Source organism: Pristiophorus japonicus, unplaced genomic scaffold (assembly GCF_044704955.1).
Source record: "Pristiophorus japonicus isolate sPriJap1 unplaced genomic scaffold, sPriJap1.hap1 HAP1_SCAFFOLD_557, whole genome shotgun sequence".
Taxonomy (NCBI): Eukaryota; Metazoa; Chordata; class Chondrichthyes; family Pristiophoridae; genus Pristiophorus; species Pristiophorus japonicus.
In genome coordinates, this window is record NW_027254464.1 from 268,519 (window position 1) to 295,696 (window position 27,178).

At 46.9% G+C, this 27,178-nt stretch overlaps 1 protein-coding gene, 1 long non-coding RNA gene and 1 pseudogene across 3 annotated transcripts in view; 1 reads left to right on the forward strand and 2 right to left on the reverse strand.

Annotated features, from left to right (window-relative positions):
- Positions 1-27,178, forward strand: part of LOC139254513 (zinc finger protein 585A-like) — a 101,984-nt gene that overhangs the window by 53,279 nt on the left and 21,527 nt on the right. The window lies entirely within an intron of this gene.
- Positions 1-27,178, reverse strand: part of LOC139254511 (zinc finger protein 850-like) — a 73,137-nt pseudogene that overhangs the window by 36,255 nt on the left and 9,704 nt on the right.
- On the reverse strand, positions 3,569-19,061 carry LOC139254515 (uncharacterized). 2 transcript variants are annotated; one of them, XR_011592029.1, is made up of 3 exons: positions 18,983-19,061; positions 16,445-16,995; positions 3,569-4,018 (listed from the first exon to the last, which is right to left on the reverse strand). It is a non-coding gene; the product is annotated as an uncharacterized lncRNA (long non-coding RNA). The 2 variants fall into 2 exon arrangements; XR_011592028.1 differs by lacking the exon at positions 3,569-4,018 and adding an exon at positions 4,813-5,554.

Consider the following 27,178-nt stretch of genomic DNA (forward strand, 5'->3'; position numbering starts at 1 on the left):
TGAGGTGTTAATTGTGTGCTTTGTCTGGTGTTATGGTTCTTGCTTATACTCCTGTGTGTTGTCTCTGTGTGCTCAGTGGTGCTCCCTGTTTGTTAGGTACAAATGTGGAGCTCTGGCCCCTTTTTGTTCGTGTTTGTGCATAGTGTGATGCTCACCTGGTTGAATTTCCGTGGTTGGGGTTTTTTGTAGGGGTCTAATGTTTTGATTTACTGACAGTTTGTTCGTTTCTTTTAAGTCTTTTATCTCATTCTTCCCTTACTTCCTGTAAATTTTTGTTTTTTGATTTTAATAAATCTTTTTTTTTATTAAAATTTTTTGTTTTGTACTTTTTTAAAGTTTTGTTATAGTTTGGGGGTTAGTTCTGTAATGTTTTTGTTATTACCGTCTTCGTTCAATCCAGTGTTTTGTTTTATTTTTGGTTTGGTTCCCTACGTCGTCTGTTGTCCCCGATTGTTGTACACCCTTCTGTTTCCTGGTCTGCCCAGGGGAGGGCGGTTTAGGCCTCTGTTTTACACACAGTTCTGTTTAGTTCCTGTTTCCTTGAGGAGGAGGAGGGAAGGGCTGGGAGTTGATTAAGGGGCATTTAGAGTTAGGTCTTGGGGTTAGGGTCTGCATTAATATGTTTTAGGTTAGGGTTCAGTCTTGGGGTCTATGGTCTGGGGTTAGGATTGGGTTTGGGAGCTGTGGTGTGGGCTGTGCAGGTTTTGGTTAGGGTTCGGTTTCTGGGGTTTAGGATCCAGAGTTAGGGTTGGGGTCTGGACTGTTATGTTTTATGTTGGGGTTAGATTTTAGTGGGGTTAGGGTCTTGGGTTAGGGTTTGGTTTTGGGGCTGGGGTTCTGTGTTTACAAGTTTTAGGTTTCGGTTTATGTGGGTTGGGGTTTGGAGTTAGGGTTAGGTTTTGGGGCTGGGCTAGATTTAAAGGTTACAAGGTTTAGGTTTATGAGAGTTCGGGTCTGGAGTTCGGTTTAGTTATTTTCATTGTTTTAAATTATTCTAATTAAGAGTATGTTTCTTCCTATTCTGGTTTCTTCTTTTTGGTAAATTGGATTCTCTGTTAAGGTTTGGGATTAGTTTTAGTGTTTATTGTTAGTCTGGGAACTAGGATTGGGTTTAGGGGTTATGGCTAAGGCCTGGGAGTTAAGCTATTCTGTCATCTGGGCTTGGGTATATGGGGCACATGATCAAACTCTCCAGGGAATGCCAAAAAGGGCCCATAGCCAACTGTGAAGAGGATTTTAAGTGCCTTCATTGTCAATACACAGGTCAGTAATTGGGGCAGGTAGATGTGAAATGAAATTTAATGCAGAGAAATGTGCTGCGATAGATTTTGGGAGGAAGAAAAAGGGAGGAAATGTACATTAAATGGTAAAACTTTCAATGGAGTAAAGGAGCAGCGAGATTTAGGGTTGTAAGATTCTAGCTAATTCCTTGTCTTGTTAAGGATCGAGAGCCTAGTGTTAGAACAGAAGAACATAAGAAATAGGAGCAGGAGTAGGCCATCTGGCCCCTCGAGCCTGCTCTGACATTCAATAAGATCATGGCTGATCTGATCCTGGCCTCAACTCCACTTCCCTGCCCACTCCCCATAACCCTTCACTCCCTGATCTTTCAAAACTCTGTCTAACTCCACCTTAAATATATTCAATGATTATCAGCAACTTTAATATCTTAAGAACTATAATTTGACCAGATTCTCTGTGTTCTACCACATCAGAGTAAAGATACAAGTCCCGCGTGTCCACAGTAACTGACACCAGGTCAGCCCACTGGATGGAACCTCGGGTGCCGAGTTTGATCTCCGGTGCCTCCAGTCCCGACTGCCCCCTTACATCAGTCTCCCCTCACTTTTATACCCTGCACTGATCCACCTCTGGCACTGGACTCTCCTTTGTCTTCTCTGCTGGGTTTGGGCAGGAAGTGAGGAAAAGTCTGCTAGAACTTCTCTAATCTGTGATTTACAAGGACACTTTCCCTGGTTCCCAGCAGTTACTTTTCTTCACTAATTTTGTCATTATCCTTAAACTCCCCTGCCCGATGTTAGTTATTTTTTATAGTTTCACAATTATAGGTATAAACATCACACATTATAATCTAAACTATTGTGTTACTCATTCTGGTTTAAGCTTACATTGTGATTACTAACAGACAAACCCTGTTCTTTCCCCTGATCTGATTACAGTGGGTTCAGTGAATGGAATGTCTTATCAGTGTTGCCATGGTGACCTGTCTGCAGTGAATCGATTGTTTGAGTTTCGAACTCAGACTAAACTTCTCTTTCCCATGATGCACATTATATCAGCCAGTTTATGTCTGTGTTTTAGCCATGCTATGTTAATATGTTTAAAATCTACAAGGGTTTCAGTTAGACAAATCTTTAAAAGTAGGAGGACAAGTTAATAAAGTGGTTAAACAGCACATGGTCCTAGGTTTTAGAAATAGGGGTGTGGAGTACAAAAGGGCAGAGGGCATGTAAACCGGCACAAATCATTGTTTAGGCTGCAGTTTGAATATTGTGTCAGGTTTTGGGGATCTTACACCAGGAAGGATGTCGAGGCCATGGAGAGGGTGCAGAGAGATTCACTGAGATGATACCAGGGAAGAGAGGCTTTAGTTATCAGGGGAGATTGGAGAAACTGGGGCTCTTTTCATTAGAACAAAGGGTAATTGGAGATCGGAGGGAGGTGTTCAAAGTTTGATCAGGTAAATGAGGATAAACTATTTCCACCAGTCGATGAGTCAGTAACTCGAGGGCATCAAATTCAAATCATCACCAAAAGGCTCAGACCCAGGGAGGAACTTTCAAGCACACTGTACAACAATGTTCGGGAAACTCACTGTCCCTCCGGATCTGTGTCCAGGGGAGGTACTGATGGGTTTCTCTTATCTTTGGGTTAAATTTTGTTCTCATCGAGGTGATGGATGTCACTGCCATGGAATAGTGTATTCTGAGCACCAAGTGTCTGCCTGAAACACTCTCCAGTCAGGTACAGCACGGGTTAGATACAGAGTAAAGCTCCCTCTACACTGTCCCAGCAAACACTCCCAGGGCAGGTACAGCACGGGGTTAGATACAGAGTAAAGCTCCCTGTGCACTGTCCCATCAAACACTCCCAGGTCAGGTATAGCACGAGGTTAGATACAGAGTAAAGCTCCCTCTACACTGTCCCAGCAAACACTCCCAGGGCAGGTACAGCACGGGTTAGATACAGAGTAAAGCTCCCTGTACACTGTCCCATCAAACACTCCCAGGTCAGGTACAGCACGGGGTTAGATACAGAGTAAAGCGCCCTCTATACTGTCCCATCAAACACTCCCAGGGCAGGTACAGCACAGGATTGCTGCACTGTCAGTGTTGCCATCTTTCAGATGAGTCATTCAAACGAGGCCCCATCAGCTCTCAACCAATATCACTCAAACAGATTATCTGGCCATTGCTGTTCATGGCAGCTTGCTGTGTGTAAATCATCTGCTGCATTTCCTATACTACAACAGTGAATGCACTTCAAATGTACTTTGGAGTTGTTAGCGCGAATGTACCTTCCAAGAATCACTTGTCACTCAGGGTCGGTCCATACATCAAAACGGTTTATTACGCCGGCGGGGAGATGAAGCAACTGGTGGGTCCAGGTACCTCTCTCCGCCGAACAAAGGGTTTCATGGATTTTTATATGTTTTACAACAGTTTACTACAGTTACATCAGCCCATTTTGGCCGGACACTATCCAATCATATTGATTATAGATTACATATAGATTCAAATCGACCAATAGAAGTGGTCTCTAACCATTATGTGACTGCGTGATTGTCTCATGTGTTACTAAGGATTATTCATGGTCTTGTGACATGGTCTGGGCCCCCCCCCGCCCCCTTATCTTACTGTCCTTGGGTGCTGTCTTTGGACAGTCTCCTTATCTTAGTCCTGTTACAGAGTCGTATTGTTCTAACATGGACCGGGACGTCTCATCTGTGGCCTATTAGCCCGTTGATTAGGGACATCTGCAGAGCTCATGTGTATCCCTGTGTGAGAAAACAGCCGTTATCAGTAACTCAGAATGCAGCCTCTTTATGCTGGCTGAAATCCCTTGGGGCTTTACTAAACCACAAGTAGCCATCTTTATACATTTTACATACGCATTTAATACTACAATTACATATTTCATTCTAACATCTATGCTACAAGTGCCATTGCCCGAGGGGAAAATCTTTCTCTATAACAGTGTTGTTGTACTTCATTGGCTCTAAAGCACTTTGGGACATCCTGAGGTCATGTGAGGTGCTACATAAGGACAGGTCTTTGTTAAATGAAGGAGAAAAGTTCCAAAAAAGGAACAGTTGGTAACAGGACAACAATTCTTCTTCTCTTATATTGGAGAAATCAAGGAATGGACACACTGTGTGTTGGAACCAAAGCTGATTTATTTGTCAGATATCCAGAAAATTAAACTCCAGCCCAGTTACAGGAGAAACACAGCCCGATTGTCAGAATGAACACGGTTCAGTCCCAATGTGATTCACAGCAGAATACAAACCCTGCAGTCACTTGTGAACTCGCTGCTGTTTCAGCAGGTCGGATGATGTAGTGAATCCTTTCCCGCATTCAGAGCAGGTGAACAGCCTCTCCCTGGTGTGAACTCGCTGGTGTGTCAGCAGGGTGGATGAATCACTGAATCCCTTCCCACACACGGAGCAGGTGAACGGTCTCTCCCTGGTGTGGATACGTTGGTGCATCATCAAACTATTTCTGCTTTTAAAGCTCTGCTCACAGTCAGAACATTTAAAAGGCCTCTTATTGGTGTGAATAAGGAGGTGCATAGTGAGCTGAGATGACACAGAGAATCCCTTCCCACACACGGAACAGGTGAACGGTCTCTCCCCAGTGTGAACTCGCTGGTGTATCAGCAGCTCCGTTTTGGTTTTAAAGTTCTTCTCACAGTCAGAATATTTAAAAGTTTATGGCGGCCCAGGGGCCCGGAACTTTTAAAGCATTTCCCGCAGTCCGAACATTTGAAAGGTCTCTCCCCAGTGTGAACTCGCTGGTGTGTCTTCAGGTGGGATGAATTAATGAATCCCTTCCCACAATCAGAGCAGGTGAATGGCCTCTCCCCAGTGTGACTGCGTCGATGAATTTCCAGCTCAGGCAGGTAACTGAATCCCTTCCCACAGTCCCCACATTCCCATGGTTTCTCCATTGTGTGGATGTCCTTGTGTCTCTCCAGGTTGAACGATCAGTTGAAGCCTCGTCCACACACAGAACACGTGTACGGTTTCTCCCCACTGTGAATGGTGCGATGTTTTTTGAGGCTGTGTAACTGGTTAAAGCTCTTTCCACAGTCAGTGCACTGGAACACTCTCACTCGGGTATGTGTGTCTCGGTGCTTTCCCAGTCACACTGATGTTTGAAATCTATTCCCACAGACAGAACAGACAAACATTTCTCCTTCCACATTCAAAGGCCGATGATATTTAGGTCCTGATGCATCGAGTGACTCTGTCAGATCTTGACGTGATGTTTGGTTCCAATTCCCCGTCTGTAAATCCTCCCCTTCTAAAACCCTGTAAAAGGAGTTTACAAAACTCACTACTGAAAGGGCAGGATAGAAATTCAGAATAGACAATTCTAGTTTCAATGAAACATTCTTTCCTCTCTTGTTCCCCCAAAGCTGTAAATCCCCATCCCACACACTCTCCCTCCTCCCGGAGCTGAAAGCCAAACCCATCGCACCACCTCCATCATTTCTTTCTTCTCGCTGTTTTTTTCCTCCCCTGAAGGTGCTGACTCTGGCTGGGTTCAGTTCTACACTCACTGGCTCCCCTCCCTCCCCTCCCCTGAAGGTGCTGACTCTGGCTGGGTTCACGTCGACAATGTATTCTATGAGTATTCTGAACACCGAGTGTGTGCCTGAAACATGTTCTGGTCAGGTACAGAGTAAAGCTCCCTCTACACTGTCCCATCAAACATACCCAGACCAGGTACAGCTCAGGTTAGATACAAAGTAAAGCTCCCTCTACACTGTCCCATCAAATAAGTAGAAAGTGAATTTGAAGTCAGAGGAAACAAGACAAAAGGGTAAAATAAATTGAAAACTCTTTGTCTAAATGCACGTAGCATTCGTAACAAAATAGATGAGTTGACGGCACAAAGAGATCTGATAGCCATTACAGAGTCATGGTTGCAAGGTGACCAGGACTGGGAACAAAATATTCAGGGGTATTTGACAATTCAGGAGGACAGACAGAAAGGAAAAGGAGTTCTGGTTGCACTGTTAATAAAGGATGGGATCAGTGCGTTAGTGAGAAACGATATTGGCTCAGAGGATCAAGAGGTTGAATCAGTTTGGGTGGTGATAAGGAATAATAAAAGGAAAAAGTCACTGGTGGACGTAGTCTATAGGCCCCTAACAGTAGCTACACGATTGGATGGAGTATAAATCAAGAAATAATGGAGACTTGTAAAAAAGGAACGGCAATAATCATGGGTGATTTTAACCATCATATGTTTTGGTCTATGTATTTAAGGAAGGATATACTTGCTTTGGAGGCTGTTCAGAGAAGGTTCACTAGGTTGATTCCAGAGATTAGGGGGTTGACTTATGAGGATAGGTTGAGTAGGTTGGGCCTCAACTCATTGGAGTTCAGAAGAATGAGAGGTGATATTATTGAAACTTATAAGATAATGAGGGGGCTCGACAAGGTGGATGCAGAGAGGATATTTCCATTCATAGGGGAAACTAAAACTAGGGCACAAAGACTTAGAATAAGGGGCCGCCCTTTTAAAACTGAGATGAGGAGAAATTTCTTCTTTCAGAGGGTTATAAATCCATGGAATTCTCTGCCCCAGAGAGCTGTGGCGGCTAGGTCATTGAATATATTAAAGGCGGAGATAGACAGATTTTTGAGCGATAAGGGAATAAAGGGTTATGGGGAGCGGGCAGGGAAGTGGAGCTGAGTCCATGATCAGATCAGCCATGATATTGAATGGCGGAGCAGGCTCAAGGGACCAAATGGCCTACTCCTGCTCCTATTTCTTATGTTCTAAAACACTTCAAGGGCAGGTACAGCACGGGTTAGATACAGAGTAAAGCTCCCTCTACACTGTCCCATCAAACACTAAACCCAGCCCATAATGAGCAGGGCTCAGGGAGGTTGGTTGCTAGGCACTGCAGTGATGTCATTAAGCAGGGCCATTCAGCCCAGCTGGTCCTCTCTTTGTCCCTTTAAAGGTGGAGAGCTGGGACATCTTGTCTCAACACACATCCCCCCTGTTCATACTGAGAATCCCTGGGGAAGGCCCAAGGTCCAGAGTGTGGAACACAACCCAGGGGGAAAAAGGAGGAGAGAAGGGGAGGTAAATCAAGGAGTCGGGACTGAGGGCCACCAAGCTTCAGTTTTAGAGCCTGTAGACTTCAGATGGGAAAGAGTGAGTTCAGTAGTTTCAGGATCCAGGGAGAGAGCAAGGCACAAGGCACATTGCACAAATTCTTATTATTTTATCCTTCTCTCCTCTCCTCCCCTGAAGGTGCTGACTCTGGCTGGGTTCAGTTCCACACTCACTCGTCCCCCTCCCTCTCCTCCCCTGAAGGTGCTGACTCTGGCTGGGTTCAGTTCTACAATTACCAGTTTCTCTCCAATATGTGACCCATGTGCCCAATCTCCATGTATGAACCTCGAGAGTGAGTGGCGACAGGCTATTCCACTGTCCTCGCCTGAGGCCTCACACGTGCATTTTCCAGCAGGGTCACTGGACCCTCCTCCCAATGGCTCAGTGGGTAAAGGTATGCCCAGTGTGACAGTCATAGGAACAGGAGGGGCCCAGGTTTAATCCTGTCCGTATTTCCTCCCCTTCTAATCCCCTGTAAAAGCTGTTTACAAAAGTCATCACTGTAAGTAGGAACATAGGAACAGGAATAGGCCATTCGGCTCCTTGAGCCTGTCCCACCATTCAATGAGATTGTGGCTGATCAGTATTTTAACTCCGTCTACCTGCCTTGGTTACATCGCCATTAATACACTTGCCTAAGGACAATCTATCAATCTCAGTTTTGGAATTTTCAATTGGCCCCCAGCCTCTGTTTTATGGTGAACAGAGTTCCAGATTTCCACTAGGCTTTAAGAACATAAGAAATAGGAGCAGGAGTAGGTTAAACAGTCCCTCAAGCCTGCTGTCCCATTCAATAAGATCAAGGCTGATCTTCTACCTCAGCTCCACTTTCCCGCACTATCCCCGTATCCCTTGATTTCTTTAGTGTCCAAACATCTATTGATCTCAGCCCTGAATACACTCAACGACTGAGCATCCACAGCTCTTTGGGGCAGAGAATTCCAAAGATTCACAACCCTTTGAGTGAAGACATTTCTCCTCATCTCAGTCCTAAATGGCCGTCCGTTATCCTGAGACTATGACCCCTAGTTCCAGACTCTCCAACAAAGAGAAACAGCCAATCAGCATTTGTGTGAGGAAGTGCTTCCTGACATCACCCTGAACGGCCTGGCTCTGATTTTAAGGTTGTGACCCCTTGTTGTGGACTCCTCCACCAGAGGAAATCGTTTCTCTCCATCCACCCTATCAACTCCTTTAATCTTAAACACCTCAATTAGATCACCCTTTAATCTTCTATATTTCTCACCATTTACAAACATCATCACTGTACGTACAGGATCATAGAACCACAGAAGTTTACAGCATTGAATGAAGCCATTCCAGCCCATCGTGTCCATGCCAGCCGACAAAGAACTATCAAGCCATATCCCACTTTTCATCTCTTGGTCCATGGCCTTGTAGGTCGCGGCACTTCAAATGCATATCCGAGTTCATTTTAAATGCAACGAGGGTTTCTGCCTCTACCACCCTTTCAGGCGGTGTGTTCCAGACCCCCACCACCCTCTAAACCTGCTACCACTTTAAACCTACGCCCCCTGGTTGTTGACCCTCTGCTAAGGGGAATAGGTCCTTCCTATCCACTCCAACTAGGCCCCTCATAATTTTATACACCTCAATTAAGTCTCCCCTCAGCCTCCTCTGTTCCAAAGAAAACAAGCCCAGCCTATCCAATCTTTCCTCATCGCTAAAATTCTCCAGTTCAGGCAACACACTCGTAAATCTCCTCTGTACCCTCTCCAGTGCAATCACATCTTTCCTGTAATGTGGTGACCAGAACTGCATGCAGTACTCTAGCTGTGGCCTAACTAGTGTTTTAAACAGTTCAAGCATAACCTTCCTGCTCTTGCATTCTATGCCTCGGCTAATAAAGGCAAGTATTCCATATGCCTTCTTAACCACCTTATCTACCTGTCCTGTTACCTTCAGTAATTTGTGGACATGGCCTCCAAGGTCCCTTTGTTCCTCTACACTTCAGTGTCCTACCATTTAATGTGTATTACCTTGCCTTGTTCGCCCTCCCCAAATACATTACCTCACACTTCTCCAGATTGAATTCCATTTGCCACTGTTCAGCCCACCTGATCAGTTCATTCATATCTTCCTGCAGCCGACAGCTTTCTTCTTCATTATCAACCACACAGCCGATTTTAGTATCATCTGCAGGGTTCTTAATCATATCCCCCACATTCAAGTCTAAATCATTGATATATACCACAAAAAGCAAGGGACCTAGTACTGAGCCCTGCAGAACCCCACTGAATACAGCCTTCCCGTCATAAAAACACCCATCGACCATGACCCTTTGCTTCCTGCCACTAAGTCAATTTTGGATCCAACTTGCCACTTTGCCTTGAATCCCATGGGCTTTTACTTTTGTGACCAGTCTGCCATGTGGGACCATCAAATGCCTTGCTAAAATCCATATGCACTACAGCAAACACACTACCCTCATCAACCCTCTTTGTTACCTCCTCAAAAAAATTCAATGAAGTTAGTCAGACCCGACCTTCCCTGAACAAATCCATGCTGGCTGTTCTTTATTAATCTGTGTTTTTCTAAATGAAGATATATCCTGTCCCTTAATGCTGGGGTATATAGAGACCCAGCTAAGAGAGCCCTATACAGCAAGCGCCTCACAGCCAATCTGGCGTGCCTTGATGACCCTGAGATGCTGAATACCACGCGCTTGGTCTGCCCTCCAGGTCTCTCGAACCAGTGAAGAGACACTTGGTCACTCAACCAGGAAACATCAGGACTGGTTTGATGAAAATGACCAGGAGATCGAAGAAGTAATAGATCGCAAGCGCAAAGCATTTCTGAGCCTCAAGCAATATTCCAACTCGGGAGCTGCAAAACAACATTACAGATGGCTCAAGGCTCAGGTCCAACTAAAAACTCAGGACCTAAAGAACAGGTGGTGGATGGAGAAAGCACAGGAGATACAACAACTGGCCGATAGTCACGGTATGCGAGGATTCTTCACGGCAGTCAAGGCAACCTATGGTCCAAACTCCCAAGGCCCTACCCCACTCCTGGCCAAGAACGGGGAAACACTCATCAAGGACACCGAGGCTGTCAGGGCCCGATGGAAGGAGCACTTTGAAGATCTCCTCAATCAAGACTCTGCCTTTGACTCGAGTGTTCTCGGCTCCATCCTGCAGCATGCGATCGCCACCAACTCAGTGAAACTCCAACGTTGCACAAGGTAGGCAAAGCCATAAAACAGCTCAAGAACAACGGGTGCGGATGGAATCCCTGCTGAGGCGCTAAAGTATGGCGGAGAGGCACTGTTGGCACGGATACATGACCTCATTTCTCTCATCTGGAGGGAGAGCATGCTGGGAGATCTCAGAGGTGCAGTGATTGTGACCATTTTTTTTTTTTTTTTTTAAAAGGGGACGAATCCGACTGCGGCAACTACAGGGGAATCTCCCTGCTATCAGCCACTGGGAAAGTTGTTGCTAGAGTTCTCCTCAATCGTCTTCTCCCTGTGGCCGAGGAGCTCCTCCCGGAATGACAATGCTGATTTTGTCCCCGACGGGGCACAACGGACATGATCTTTGCAACGTGATAGCTGCAGGAAAAATGCAGGGAGCAGCGCGAGCCCTTATACATGGCCTTTCTCGATCTTAGAAAGGCCTTTGACACCGTCAACCATGAGGGTCTATGGAGCACCCTCCTCCGTTTCGGATGCCCCCAAAAGTTTGTCAACATCCTTCGCCTGCTTCACGATGACATGCAGGCTGTGATCCTTATCAACTGATCCATTACAGACCCAATTCACGTCCGGACCGGGGTCAAACAGGGCTGCGTTATCGCTCCAACACTCTTCTCAATCTTCCTCGTTGACATGCTCCACCTCACAATCAACAAGCTCCCCGCTGGAGTGAGACTAAACTACAGAACCAGTGGGAAGCTGTTTAACCTACGCCACCTCCAGGCCAGGTCAAGATCACCCCAACCTCTGTCGTGGAGCTGCTGTATGTGGACGATGCCTGCGTCTGTGCACATTCAGAGGCTGAACTCCAGGATATAGTCAATGTATTCACTGAGGCATATGAAAGCATGGGCCTTACACTTAACATCCGTAAGACAAAGGTCCTCCACCAAGCCTGTTACCGCTGCACAGCACTGCCCTCCAATCATCAAGATTCACGGCGCGGCCCTCGATAACATGGACTATTTCCCATATCTCGCGAGCCTCTCATCAACAAAGGCAGACATTGATGCGGAGATTCAACATCACCTCCAGTGCGCCAGTGCAGTCTTCGGCCATCTGAGGAAAAGAGTGTTTGAAGACCAGGCCCTCAAATCTACCACCAAGCTCATGGTCTACAGGGCTGTAGTAATACCCGTCCTCCTGTATGGATCTGAGGCATGGACGATGTATAGACGGCACCTCAAGTCGCTGGAGCTATATCACCAATGATGTCTCCGCAAGATCCTGCAAATTCCCTGGGAGGACAGGCGCACCAACATCAGTGTCCTCGACCAGGCTAACATCCCCGATCTTGAAGCACTGAACACACTCGATCAACTTCGCTGGGCAGGCCACATAGTTCGCATGCCAGATACGAGACTCCCGAAGCAAATGCTTTATGCAGAGCTCCTTCGTGGTAAACGAGCCAAAGGTGGGCAGCGGAAACATTATAAGGACACCCTCAAAGCCTCCCTGATAAAGTGCGGCATCACCACTGACACCTGGGAGGTCCTGGCCGAAGACCGCCCGAGGTGGAGAAAGTGCATCCGGGAGGGCGTTGAGCTCTTCGAGTCTCAACGCAAAGAGCGTGAAGAGGTCAAGCGCAGGCAGCGGAAGGAGCGCGCGGCAAACCAGCCCCACCCACCCCTTCCCTCGACGAATGTCTGTCTCACCTGCAACAGGGTCTGTGGCTCTCATATCGGACTGTTCAGCCATCAAAGAACTCACTTTGGGAGTGGAAGCAAGTCTTCCTCGATTCTGAGGGACTGCCTATGGGGATGATTCCTGGTCTATCTTTGTCCTTTTCCATATCCAACCTAAATCCAACTGAATTATGATCACTACCACCAAAATGCTCTCCCACTGATACCTCTTCCACCTGCCCAGCTTCCGGTGGGTTGTAAATCTGTGGAATTCGCTGCCTCAGAGAGCTGTGGAAGATGGGACATTGAATAAATTTAAGACAGAAATAGACAGTTTATTAACTGATAAGGGAATAAAGGGTTATATGGAGCGCAGGGAATTGGACCTGAGTCCATGATCGGATCAGCCATGATCGTGTTGGGTGGCGGAGCAGGCTCGAGGGGCAGTATGGCCTGCTGCTGCTCCTATTTCTTATATTCGTTTGTGCTTCTGGTCTTCACTCACTAATTAGACACTTCCAGGGCAGGTACAGCACGGGTTAGATAGAGAAAATCTCACTCTATACCTTCCCATCAATCACTCCCAGGGCAGGTACAGCATGGGTTAGATAGAGAAAATCTCCCTCTATACCTTCCCATCAATCACTCCCAGGGCAGGTACAGCATGGGTTAGATAGAGAAAATCTCCCTCTTTACCTTCCCATTAATCACTCCCAGGGCAGGTACAGCACAGTTTAGATAGAGAAAATCTCCCTCTTTACCTTCCCATCAATCACTCCCAGGGCAGGTGCAGCACGGGTGAGATAGAGAAAATCTCACTCTATACCTTCCCATCAATCACTCCCAGGGCAGGTACAGCACAGTTTAGATAGAGCAAAGCTTGCTCTGCAATTACCATCAAAAACTCACAGGGCAAGTATAGCATCATTTAGATACAGAGTAAAGCTCCTAGATACACCATAAAGCTCCCTCTACCCTGGTCCGTCAAACACGCCCATGGCTGGTACAGCATGGGTTAGATACAGAGTAAAGCTCCCTCTACACTGTACCATCCAAAAACTCCCAGGGATGGGACAGCTCGTGTTAAATACAAAGCAAAGATCCCTCTACATTGTCCTAGCAAGCATTCCCAGGGCAGGTACAGCAAGGGTTAGATATCGAGGAAAGCTCTCTCTACACTGTCCCATCAAACATTCCCATGTTGATACAGCAAGAGCCAGATACACAGTAAAGCTCCCTCTACACTGTCGCATCATACACTCCCAGGGCAGGTACAGCAAGGGTAAGATACAGAGTAAAGCTCCATCTGCACTGTTCCTTCAGGGGAGGAGGGGGAGGGGAACCAGTGAGTGTAGACCTGAACCCAGACAGAATTGGTGGTGAAAATTGGGAGTGGAGGAGAAACAGTCTAGAAATGTGTGTTGATTTGGATTTCAGCACAGCAGGAGGGACAATGTGTGGGACAGGGATTTACAGGTTTGGAAGAGCAAGAGTGGAAAGAATGTTCCATGGAAACTAGATGTGTCTATTCTGAATTTCTGTCTTGTACTGACAGTGATTTTTGTTATCTCCTTTTACAGCGTGTTAGAAGGGGAGATTTTCAGACAGGAAACACAAACCAAACATCACGTCAAGATCTGACGGAGTCAATCGATTCATCAGAACCTGAATATCATTGGCCTTTGAAAGTGGAAGGAGAAATGTTTGCCTGTTCTGTCTGTGGGAAAAGATATCAAACATCAGTGTGACTTGAAAGGCACCAAGACACACACCCTAGTGAGAGTGTTCCAGTGCACTGCCTGTGGAAAGAGCATTATCCAGTTACACAGCCTGAAAAAACATCACACCATTCACAACTGATCGTCCAACCATGGAGAGTCACAAGGATATCCGTACCATGGAGAAACCATGGAAATGTGGGGACTGTGGGAAGGTATTCAGAAAACCGTGAGAGCTGGAAATTCATCGACGCAGTCACACTGGGGAGAGGCCGTTCATCTGCCCCGTGTGGAGGAAGGGATTCATTGGGTCATCCCAACTTGTAACTCACCATAGAGTTCACACTGGGGAGAAACCGTTCACCTGGTCAGAGCGTGGGAAGGGATTCACTCAGTCATCCGACCTACTGACACACCAGCGAGTTCACAAGTGACTGCAGGGGTTGGAATCTGCTGTTATCGCTGCTGTTAATCACATCCCAACTGAACCACGTTCATTCTGACAGTTGGGGTTTGTTTCTGCTGATGTTAATAATCCTATAACTGGGCTGGACTTTAATATTCTGGATATATTGCTGATTGTGTTCTCGGGGCTGCAGTGTCCATTTAAGAAACAGTGTGTGTTATCTTTCCCCTTAATTCAGCGACTCTCAACAGAAAGTTAGTTTGCAATAAAATTATGAACTTTTACTTTAATCCTAAGTTGATCTTTGGTACAAAATCTACAATAGTATGAAAGTTTCCACTGAAGAACATCTCCAATTAGAAAGAGCTGGCTGACAATTCTTACTGACTTGCACATTACACACAGTGGCCCCTCCATTATCCACAAGAAGGGAATGGGAATTGGTGGGGAATCAGTGTCCCCAAATGTTGCCCCTCCCGTCTGGTGTAGCAATCTCCTCGGCACGGGAAAAGAGACAAGTCCAGACCAAAACTGCGCAGTACTCCAGGTGTGGTCTTACCAACGCCCTGTACAGGTGTAGCAGGACTTCCCTACTTTTATACTCCATCCCCCTTGCAATAAAGGCCAGCATTCCATTTGCCTTCCTGATTGTTTGCTGTACTTCCATGCTAACTTTTTGCGTTTCATGTATAAGAACGCCCAGATCTCTTTGTATTACAGCATTTTGTAATCGTCCTCATTTAAATAATAATTTTTTTAATTTTTCCTACCAAAGGGGATAACCTGACATTTTACCACATTATAGTCCATCTGCCAGATTTTTGCCCACTCACTGAACCTATCCAAATCCCTTTGTAGATTCTTCGCGTCCTACTCACAACTTGCTTTCCACCTATCTTTGTATCAGCAGCAAATTTGGCTGCATTACACTAAGTCCCTTCATCCAAGTCATTAATATAAATTATAAATAGTTGAAGCCCCAGCACTGATCCCTGCAGCACACCACTAGTTACAGTTTGCCAACCTGAAAATGACCCATTTATCCTAACTCTCTGTTTTCTGTTACTTAGCCAATCCTCTATCCATGCTAATATATTACCCCCAAGCCCGTGAGCTCTTAGCTTGTGCAGTAACCTTTTGTGTGGCACCTTATCGAATGCTTTCTGGAAATCCAAATATATGACATCAACAGGTTCTCCTTTATCCACTCTGCTCATTACATCCTCAAACAACTCCAGCAACTTTGTCAAACATGATTTCCCTTTCATAAAACCATGCTGACTCTGCTTGACTGCAATATGATTTTCTAAATGTCCTGTTACTACATCCTTAATGATGGACTCCAGTATTTTCCAATGACATGGTAGGCTAACTGGTCTATAGTTTCCTGCTTTCTGTCTCCGTCTCTTAAATAGGAATGTAACATTTGCGGTTTTCCAGTCCGCTGGAGAATTCAGGGAATTTTGGTAGATTACAACCAGTGCATCCACTATCTCTGCAGCCACTTCTTTTCAGACCCGAGGATGCATGCCATCAGGTCCAGGGGACTTGTCCACCTTTAGTCCCATTAGTTTGCTTAGTACTTTATCTCTAGTGATAGTGACTGTTTTAAGTCACCCCTCCCCGCACAATAGCTCCTTGATTATCAACCATTGAGATGTTTTTAGTGTCCTCTAACGTGAAGACCAATACAAAATATTTGTTCAAAATCTCTGCCATTTCCGTGTTTCCCAATATTAATTTTCCAGGCTCATCCTCTAAAGGACCAATGTTTACTTTAGCTACTCGGTTCCTTTTTATATACCTGTAGAAGCTCTTACTGATATTTCTTGCTAGTTTGCTCTCAACTGTTATCTTTTCTGTCATCATTTTTTTAATCGTCCTTTGCTGGTTTCTAACAATTTCCCAATCCTCTGGCCTCCACTGTCCTTCACAACACTGTATGCCTTTTTTTTAAATTTGATACCATCCTTTACTTCCTCAGTTAGCCAGGGATGGTTCAGCCTTCTCTAAGCATCTTTATTTCTCACGAATAAATCTTTGCTGAGAGTTATGAAATATCTCCTTAAATGTTTGCCACTGCGTTTCTACAGTCTTACCCTTTAACATACTTTCCCAGTCCACGTGGTGTCAGTGACGCTGGTGTGCCGACAGGGTGGATGAGCGAGTGAATCCCTTCCCACACTCTGAGCAAACGACCTCTCCCCGGTGTGACTGTAGTGATGAGTTTCCAACAGGGATGGGTAATTGAATCCCTTCCCAAAGTCCCCACATTTCCACGGTTTCTCCATGGTGCGGGGTGTCCGTGTGTCTCTCCAGGTTGGACGATCAGTTGAAGCCTGGTCCCCACAGAACATGTGTACGGTTTCTCCTCACTGTGAATGGTGCGATGTTTTTTCAGGCTGTGTAACTGGTTAAAGCTCTTTCCAGTCAGTGCACTGGAACAATATCATTCGGGTGTGTATGTCTCGGTGCTTTTCCAGTCACACTGATATTTGAAATCTTTTCCCACAGGCAGAACAGGCAAACATTTCTCCTTCCACTTTCAAAGGCCGATGATATTCAGGTCCTGATGAATCGAGTGACTCCGTCAGATCTTGATGTGGTTTGGTTTGAGTTTCCCGTCTGTAAATCCTCCCCTTCTAATACCCTGTAAAAGAGTTCACAAAAGTCATCACTGTAAGTCCAGGGCAGAAAATCAAAACAGACAATTCCAGCTTCCATGGAATATTCTTTCCTCTCTTGTTCTGACAAACATGTGATCCAATCGAATTAAAAGGCGCCAAAGTAAGCAACAAAAGCAAAGGGAACCTTCCCAACTAAACCAGAATGTTGTTCCCAGTGTGTATGAGACACTCCGATACCCTGAGGTGCCACCAGTCACGGGAGTCATCAAGGAACCAATGCACACCGCATGTTCCCTCTCCAGGGCCATCCGGGCACCGACAAGACAAAAGACCACAAGAATTAGGCGCAGGAATCGGCCATACAGCCCCTTGGGCCTGCTCCGCCATTCAATATGATCATGGCTGAACTTCAACCTCAGCTCCACTTTCCTGCCTGATCTCCATATCCCTTGATTCCCCCAGAGTCCAACAATCGATCTATCTCAGCCTTGAATATACTCAACACCTCAGCACCTACAGCCCTTTGGGGTGGATAATTCCAAAGATTTACAAACCTCTGAGTGAAGAAATTGCTCCTCATCTCAGTCTTATATGGCCAACCCCCTTATTCTGAGACTGTGGGCCCTATTTCCAGACTCTCCAGTCAGGGGAAACAACCTGTCAGCATCTACCCTGTCAGTCCCCCTCAGAATTTTACATGTTTCAATGAGATCCCCTCTTATTCTTCTAAACTCCGGAGCGTATAGGCGCATAATGCTCAATCCCTCCTCATAGGACAATCCCCCTATCCCGGGAATCAATCTGGTGAACCTTCATTGCACTCTCTCTAAGGCAAGTATATCCTTCCTCAGATAAGGAGATCAAAACTATGCACAGTACTGCAGGTGTGGTTTCACCAAGGCCTTGTACAATTGTAGCAAGACTTCCTTACTCTTGTACTCCAACCCCCTGGCAATAAAGGCCCACATGCCTTCCTGATTGCTTGCCGTACCTGCATGCCAGCGCTCTGTGTTTCCTGTACGAGGACACCTGAATCTCTCTGAACACTAACATTTATTAGTTTTTCACCATTTAAAAAATATTGTTTTTCTATTCTTCCTACTAAAGTGAACAACCTCACATTTCCCCACATTATACTCCATCTGCCACCTTATTGCCCACTCTCTTGACCTGTCCATGATCCCTTTGCAGGCTCTTTGCGTCCTCCTCACAGCGTACTTTCCCACCTGGCTTTGTATCGTCAGCAAACGTGGATACATTGTACTTGATCCCTTCATCCAAGTCTTTAATATAGATTGTAAATATCTGAGGCCAAAGCAAAGACCAAAGCTGACTGATCCTTGCAGTACCCCCACTAGTTACAGCCCGCCAACCGGAACATGGTCCGTATATCCCGACTCTCTGTCCGTTAACCAATCCTCTATCCGTGCTAATATATTACCCTCAACTCCGTGAGCTCTCAATCAGCATTTTATGTGGCACATCAAATGTGTTTTGGAAATCCTGCAACATTACAGCCACTGGTTCCCCTTTATCCACCCTGCTGCTGACATCCTCAAAAAGCTTAATAAATGTATTAAAGACGATTTCCCTCCCACAAGACCATGTTGAGTGCAGACTGAGAGCCTGATTTTCTCAGTGCCCTGTTACCCTTGTGTAGTAATGGATTGCAGCATTTCCCCCAAGGACTGATGTCAGACTAACTGGCCCCGAGTTGCCCGTTTTCTCTCTCCCTCCTTCCCTGACCGTGGAGGAGAGGCAGGCAGCCAGAGTGAGCCAGCCCCTGGGCCTGTCACCGCGGGGGGGGGGGGGCAAACCCGGACTCAGCCTGTGGGCTGTGATTGGGGCCTGAGGCCTACAGCGGGCGTGGGTGAAGCTCCCCGGCCCACCCGCGGGTCCACACCCTCCGCCGCCCCCACAATCTCCTCCCGCCTCCCCGAAGGGTCTGACCCACTCGAGCTCGGGGCAAACGCCGGAGCCGCAGGCTGTTGTTGGGGGCCTGAGGCCTACCCCGGGTGTTTAGAAAGCCTCCCCGCCGGTTCCGGGGGCTCCCCGCCGCCGCCGCCGCCGCCGCTTCCTCCTCCTCCCCCGCCGCTTCCTCCTCCTCCCCCGCCGCTTCCTCCTCCTCCCCGCTCCGGAACCTTCTCTCCGCCTCCGACCGTTGGGCGGCGCGCGCACTCGAGGGGGCACGTGACCCGGGCCCACGGCCTGATTGACAGGAGCTCCCGACCATTGGGGAGAGAGATCGCGGGAACAGTGGGCGGGCGGCCGAGGGTGACGCGCGCTGGAACGTGTTGACGTCATGAAGAGTACAGACGTCATGATACAATGCAACTTGGTTCTCCTGAGTGAGGGAAGCTGGGGGTCAAGGTTGATTTGATTCTGTGCTGACCCTTGACCTCCCTTGCTCCCCAGTGCAGACCAGGAGAGGTTGCACATTCCAGCTGCTCACTGTGGGGGCTGTCATTCGGATCCCAGCCTGGGCTGCAGTTGGGGAGACTGCAGTTAACCTCAGTGTCCTGGGCTCCTGCTACTGATCACTGTCCACTCACCCCAGCAGCAAAGGCCAAGTCTGCGAAGGGGGCGTTGTTTTGGACTGTGATGCCCCCAAGGTTGAATAGGCTGCCAGCAATCACTGCATGCACTCACACATTGGCCCTTTGGATGGGGGCTAGGAGTGTGGGAAATTGCGCTCCGCTTCCATTGAGGAGTGGTAAGGCCAATGCTGCGGCGGGAGCAGGACTTCCACGCTGGGGGCTAAAATTCCCAGCCCCAGAAGGCTGCCGCCCCCAAGATGGGAGCCTGTGTGGGGAGGCAGAGGGAAGTGGAGGGGAGACGGGGGCGGGGGATGGAGGGGAGAGTGGTGGAGTTGGGGGGGGGCGGAGAAACACAGGGCGGGGGATGGGAGGGGCCACATTGCAGCGGAGGTCTGGGGGGGGCGAAGTGTGTTGGAGGGGCGGGCCTGGGGGCTCTGTGCCTCGGTGCGGGGAGTGTTCAGAGTGGGGTGGACGGGTTGACTGCGCAGATGGCGGTTGGTGGATGTGGTGTGGTTGGCATCGGGGGGGTGTGGCTCCGGGGTGGGCGGGGCTGGGGGCTCGACATCCGAGGGTGTTCGGCATTTGGGAAGGATTCTGACGGGAAGGGGCGGGTTGTGTGCGGGGGGAGTGTTCCCGGTGTTGGGTGGGTCCGTAGCCGGGGTGGGGGGGGCGGGGGGACGTTCTTGAGATGGGGGGTGGGTTGTTTGGGACTGGGATGGGGAGAGACTTCTTCACTCGGGGAGTTGTTGGCCTGTGGGTTTCCCTGCCACGGAGAGTAGTTGATGCCGGTTCATTGGATGTGTTCGGGAGGGAGTTGGATGTGGTCCTTGCGGTTGGGGGGGTCGGCGGGTGTGGAGGGGGCATGGGGGGGGGGTGGTGCTGCGGTGGGTGATCAGCCATGATCTTGTTGAATGGCGGTGCAGCCTCGAAGGGCCGAATGGCCTACTCCTGCACCTATTTTCTATGTTTCTATGTTTCTACCAGTGATTGTGGAACTCCTCACTGTAGAGGAATAGGAGGATATGTTGATAGGGTGGGAGGAGGTTCGTGTGGAGTTTAAACCCCAACATGGACCAGTTGGGCTGAATGGCCTGTTTCTATGCTGCACATTCTATATAATACCATGAAAGGTCAAATCAAGGGAATCAGCAAAAACAAAAACAAAAACTTGTATTTATATCATGCCTTTAATGTGTAAAACGTCCTGAGGAATTTCACAGAGTATTATAAGACAAAAACATAACACCAAGCCACATAAGCAGATATCAGGACAGGTGACCAAAAGCTTGGTCAAAGACAGAGGTTTTCAGGAGCAGATTAAAGGAGGAATGAGAGGTGGAGAGGTTTTAGAGATTGGGGTCGAGGCAACAGAAGGTTGAGTGATTACCATCAGGGATGCTCAAAAAGGCAGAATTAGAGGAGAGCAGATATCTCAGCGGTTGTGGGGCTGGGGGAGATTACAGAGATAGGGAGGGGCGAGGCCATGGAGGGATCTGAAAATAAGCATGAACATTTTGAAATCGAGGTGTTGCTTAACCAGGAAGAATGTAGGTCAGCGATGTTTCCCCAGCATTCGAGGCACACTCGCCTTCCCTCGTTCACCTGGACCTTGCTGGCTGCGATATTTCATCCTGCGACCTCGCTTCCACTTGCTTCTGCAAAAAAAAAACAAAAGGAAAAATAGCACCGCTCTGTGAAAGGTCTTCCCTCCACAGCTCAAACTTAGGTTATATGGATTACATTTCCCTTCCTGAATGCTTGAGCAGCAACTCCTATCTATTTAGATAGTCAATTTTATTTTCACACAAACCTATGTCCAGCCTTTGTGATTGAACAATACAAAAGGTATCTGCAATGTGTTTGCTGCAAGTTCTTTATCTTCCCTCTCCAGCAATCTGTCGTGGAAGATAACACATGATTCCAAATCATTCATTCCAGGCATTTTTTTCAAAAAGTCTTACATTCAATTTTGTCACCATGCTGTGGTATTCAAGATCCATTACTGCAGATAAGAAGTTGAACATAACTGGAGTTCTTCTTTTTGTTCCAGCAAAGATCAAGGTCGTTTACACCTTGAAGTTATTGCCATAGTAAAGGACCCTCTCGGTAACTTTGCACCATCATCATCATCATAGACAGTCCGTCGATATGAAGATGACTTGTTTCTATGCCGAAAAGGGATGAGTTCACAGGTTTTTCAATGAAGGACCTAATATTCTGGATCCCAAACTACATCCTGAAGGGTGGAAGATGCCTGTGCATGGATTTTTTTAATGTGTGGTTGCACACCAGCCACCCCTACTATTCCAACTGCTCGCCCCAACCCCTCCTCCACACCCTCACCCCAAGCCCCCTCACCCCAACCCCCCTCACCACAAACCCCTCACCCCAACCCCCTCACCCCAACCCCTCCTTCACTCCCTGACCCCAACCTCTCCTTCACCCCCTCACCCTAACCCCTCCTTCACTCCCTCACTCCAACCCCCCTCACCCCAACCACCCTCATCCCAATCCCTCCTTCACTCCCTCACCCCAACCCCCCTCACCCCAACCCCTCCTTCACCCCCTCGCCCCAACCCCCCTCACCCCAACCCCTCCTTCACTCCCTCACCCCAACCCCCCTCGCCCCAACCCCCTCACCCCAACCCCTCCTTCACTCCCTCACCCCAACTCCCCTCACCCCAACCCCTCCTTTAATCCCTCACCCCAACTCCCCTCACCCCAACTCCCCTCACCCCAACTCCCCCCTTCACCCCCTCACCCCAACCTCTCCTTCACCACCTCACCCCAACCTTCACCCGCTCACCCCAACCCCCCTCACTCCAACCCCCCTCACCCCAACCCCTCCTTCACCCCCTCGCCCCAACCCCCCTCACCCCAACCCCCCTCACTCCTACTCTGCAACCCCCCTCACCCCAAGCCCCCTCACATCAAACCCTCCTTCACCCCAACCCCTATTTCACACATACAATTTCATTTTGCCCATCACATCGACCAATGATCCACACTGGAGGTAAATATCAGGAGCTTCTGTGTGATGGTGAGGTGATCACTGGACAATAAAGCTCAGAGACTGGTGGGGGGCTCCTCATTATCCTCGGTGTGATTTAATCCCCTTTCCCACTGAATACTGCGGACAGACATGGTCACCTTGGTAACGGAATGGTCAGTGTGACATCACTTTCTAAACAAGACCACACAAGGTAATGGGTTATCAATAAATAGTAAAGGTATTAAACAGTCTGCAATTACATTGGAAATAAAATGCTGGAAAATAATTGGTGAAGATAATTTATCTCTGGAATTGACTAGCAAACATTAAAAATTATGTGCTCTGTATACACAAACACTATATATAAAGAAAAAAAATATGCTATATATATATATATATATATATGCTATGATATATATATAGATTTTGTGTGCTCATTTCAGCTGTTCTGTGTAACCTGATGCAATCAACATTCTATGATCTTTAGCCCATCCGGTGGTGCTTGGTGGATCAGGATATAAAGAGACCGCGCGCTGTTCCTCCTCCCACTGCCTGGGGGAATGGGGCAGATATTTTCAGGGACAGGGACTCCCCTTTCTCTGCCTCATTATAGTTAAAAGGACAGTCCAGTTTATCTTGGGTTGTCAGAGGACTTCACTAACACAGCTCCCATCAACAGTCGCTCCTTTCTGTACTGTGCAGTGATTGTAAAGCTGTCTATTTCAGTGACTTGAGCCTTTCTAAAATGTCTCACTGTGTTTGATGATCCACTTGCATAATTTGGAAAGATTTCAGAATTGTGCAGTGTGACGAAGGTGTTGGTTAAAGGCGGAGTCAAATTTGTTTCAAAATATTCTGTTCCAACCCTCCCCCAACCCCCCAAATTTTAGAACACTGCAATACTGACTGGGAAGTTCCCAAGTTCGATTCATGATCTGGTCTGTGAGTTGATCTCAGCCAAGGCAGCAGTTCAGGGATTAAAATTGTCCTCAGTACCACTGGGCTAAATATGAGTAAAAATCAGTCAGTGTCCCTACTGTTCATACCGATCCAGTGACCTCAACTGGGAAGTGCGTGGATGTCATTTGAGGACAGGATTTGAGGCTGTGATGCCTACCACAGTGGAAATCCTGCTGGCACCCATCGAGTCGACTGACGGTGAGGCAGTAGAGGTTAACTAATGTCTGTGGAATTGCACACAACCAGATTCAGCATTTTCTGGAGATAATAAATCTCAGACGATGAAAGGAATGTTTAATTTAGACAGTGAGGATGGAGGGAGAGTGTCTAGAATAAGGAATTTACAGCTTAGGAGGGACAGGAGGGGACAGAATGTTGTGTAGAATCTAGAATTGTCTGTTCTGAATTTCTATCCTGTATTTAAAGTAACAATATTTGTAAGCACCATTTATTTGCAGGGTATTAGAAGGGGAGGATCTGCCGCTGGGAAACTCAAACCAAACATTGCGTCAAGATTTGACAGATTCCCGGATTAATCAAGATCACCTTATCATCAGCTTTTGTAAAAACACCAATCACAGTGGGGAGAAACAGGACACATGTTGTGTGTATGGATGCACCTTCAACCAATCGTTCAGCCTGTGAGACTCGTGTACCCACCTGACTCAACACTGTAAATGTGGGGACAGTGGGAATGGATTCTGTTGCACGTGGAAAGTGATTCAGTCACTCATCTCACCAATAGACAGTTGAGGAATTAGATAACAGACTTTCTCCTGTAAATATAGAGCTGTTTTTTTGGGCCGTAATGTGTTTACTTATTCATCTTGTTGACTCTAAATCTTTGCCAATTATTTGATGTTATTGGTTTACATGTACGTATTTTAAAAAATATGTTTGCTGAGTGGATTCAAATACAAATTGAAACCAGGTTTGCAGGCGTGATGCTCCATTCACACATTGAAGGTGAGAGAGATGCTGTGGGGCACACGCTACGTCCAGTACCTGAAGGTGATTAACAGACTGGGTTTTATGTTTAGTGATCCTGGGCGTGTTACCAACACCTTCCCTGGATACCAAGGCTAGGAGAGGCACTCTGGAAGGTATGGGAAACTGGGACTTGCCCCTCAGAGTAACCGAAGGTATAAGAACTGAAATAATCCAGAGTTAGAGAGGAGATACGGCACAAAATGGAGCAGTCAGTAACAGGATGTCAATTCGTCTCTTATTTTGGAGTCATCAAATATCGACACACTCTGTTATTTGAAATATCAAAATATTAAACTCCAGCCCAGTTATAGGGGTTATTAACATCAGCAGAAACAATCCCCAACTGACAGAATGAACATGATTCAGTTAGGATGTGATTAACAGCAGCAATAACAGTAGAAACCAACCCCTGCAGTCACTTGTGAACTCGCTGGTGTCTCAGCAGGTCGGATAAATGAGTGAATCCCTTCCCACACTCAGAGCAGGTGAACAGCCTCTCCCCAGTGTGACCGAAACGATGCATTGCCAGCTTACAAGGTTGGGTTCAGTTCTGCCCCCACTGTGCGCAGAGTGAGAATAAACTAAATGAGCTGCTGATTTTCTCTGCTGGCCCAATAGAGTGAGCCCATGTTGGTTCAATAGGGTGAGCCCATGCTGGCCCAATAGGATGAGCCCGGGCTGGCTCAATAGGGTGAGCAAGGGCTGGCCCAATAGGGTAATGTAATGACCAGAACTGTGTGAGTACTCCAGCTGTGTCCTAACTTGTGTTTTACACACTTCTAGCATAACCTGCAGAAGGAGATGGGAGTCTGGAACTTACTGCCTGAAAGAATAGTAGAGGCAGAAACCGTCATCGCATTTACAAAAGTACTTGGATATGCACTGGAAGTGCGTTAACCTACAGGGCTACGGACCAAGAGCTGGAAAGTGGGATTAGGCTGGATAGCTCTTTTTCGGCCGCACAGACATGATGGGCCGAATGGCCTCATTCTGTGTCATAAACTGCAATGATTCCATGTCACCAATTCTCTCCTGTCTGAAAAAAATAACCCCACAGTCACTGACACCAATCCTCTCCTGTCTGATATAAACCAACCCCACAGTCACTGACACCAATCCCTTCCTGTCTGATATAAACCAACCTCACAGTCACTGACACCAATCCCCTCCTGTCTGATATAAACCAACCCCACAGTCACTGACACCAATCCCCTCCTGTCTGATGTAAACCAACCCCACAGTCACTGACACCAATCCCCTCCTGTCTGATATAAACCCACCCCAGTCACTGACACCAATCCCATCCTGTCTGATATAATGTTGTAAAAGACAGTGGAAGGCCAGAAGATTGGGAATTTTTTAGAAAGCAGCAAAGGACGACAAAAAAATGATAAAGACAGAAAAGATAGCATAAGAACAAACTAGCAAGAAATATAAAAACAGACAGTAAGAGCATCGACAGGTATATAAAAAGGAAATGAGTAGCTAAAGTAAACATTGGTCCCTTCGAGGATGAGACTGAAGAATTAATAACGGGAAACACGGAAATGGCAGAGATTTTGAACAAATATTTTGTATTCTTCTTCACGGTAGAGGACACTAAAAATATTCCATAATCAAGGAGCTATTGCGGTGGTGAGGGGGGACTTAAAACAGTCATTATCACTAGAGATAAAGTACTCAGCAAACAAATGGGACTAAAGGTGGACAAATCCCCTGGACCTGATGGCATGCATCCTAAGGTCTTAAAAGAAGTGGCTGCAAAGATAGTGGATGTACTGGTTGTAATCTACCAAAATTACCTGAATTCTGGAGAGGTCCCAGCAGACTGGAAAACTGCAAATGTAAGACCCATATTCAAGTAAGGAGGGAGGCAGAGATCAGGAAACCATAGACCAGTTAGCCTACCATCGGTCATTGGGAAAATACTGGAATCCATCATTAAGGAATTAGTAGCAGGACATTTAGAAAATCATGTTGCAGTCAAGCAGAGTCAGCATGGTTTTATGAAAGGGAAATCATGGTTAATAAATTTGCTGGAGTTGCTTGGCGATGTAATGAGCAGAGTGCATAAAGGAATACCAGTTGAAGTTGTATATTTGCATTTCCAGAAAGCATTCGATAAGGTGCCACACAAAAGGTTACTGCACAAGCTAAGAGCTCACGGGATTGGGGGTAATATATCAGAATGGATAGAGGATTGGCTAAGTAACAGAAAACAGAGAGTCGGTATAAATGGGTCGTTTTCTGGTTGGCAAATTGTAACTAGTGATGTGCTGCAGGGATCAGTGCTGGGACCTCAACTATTTACAATTTATATTAATGACTTGGATGAAGGGACCAAGTGTAACACAGTCAAATTTGCTGATGATACAAAGATAGGTGGGAAACCAAGTTGTGAGGAAGATGCAAATAATCTAGAAAGGGTTATGGATAGGATAATGAGGTACCAACGATATAGGTAAAAAAATGGGATGAGGTCCAACAAGCTAAATTTAGGGAGCTAGGAGTTAAATTAAAAAATAGGACCTCAAAGGTAGTAATCTCAGGATTGTTACCAGTGCCACATGCTAGTCAGAGTAGAAATAGCAGGATAGTTAAGATGAATAAGTTTCTTGAGGAATGGTGCAAGAGGGAGGGATTTAAATTCCTGGGACATTGGAACCGGTTCTGGGGGAGGTGGGACCAATACAACCGGTCTGCACCTGGGCAGGACCGGAACTGATG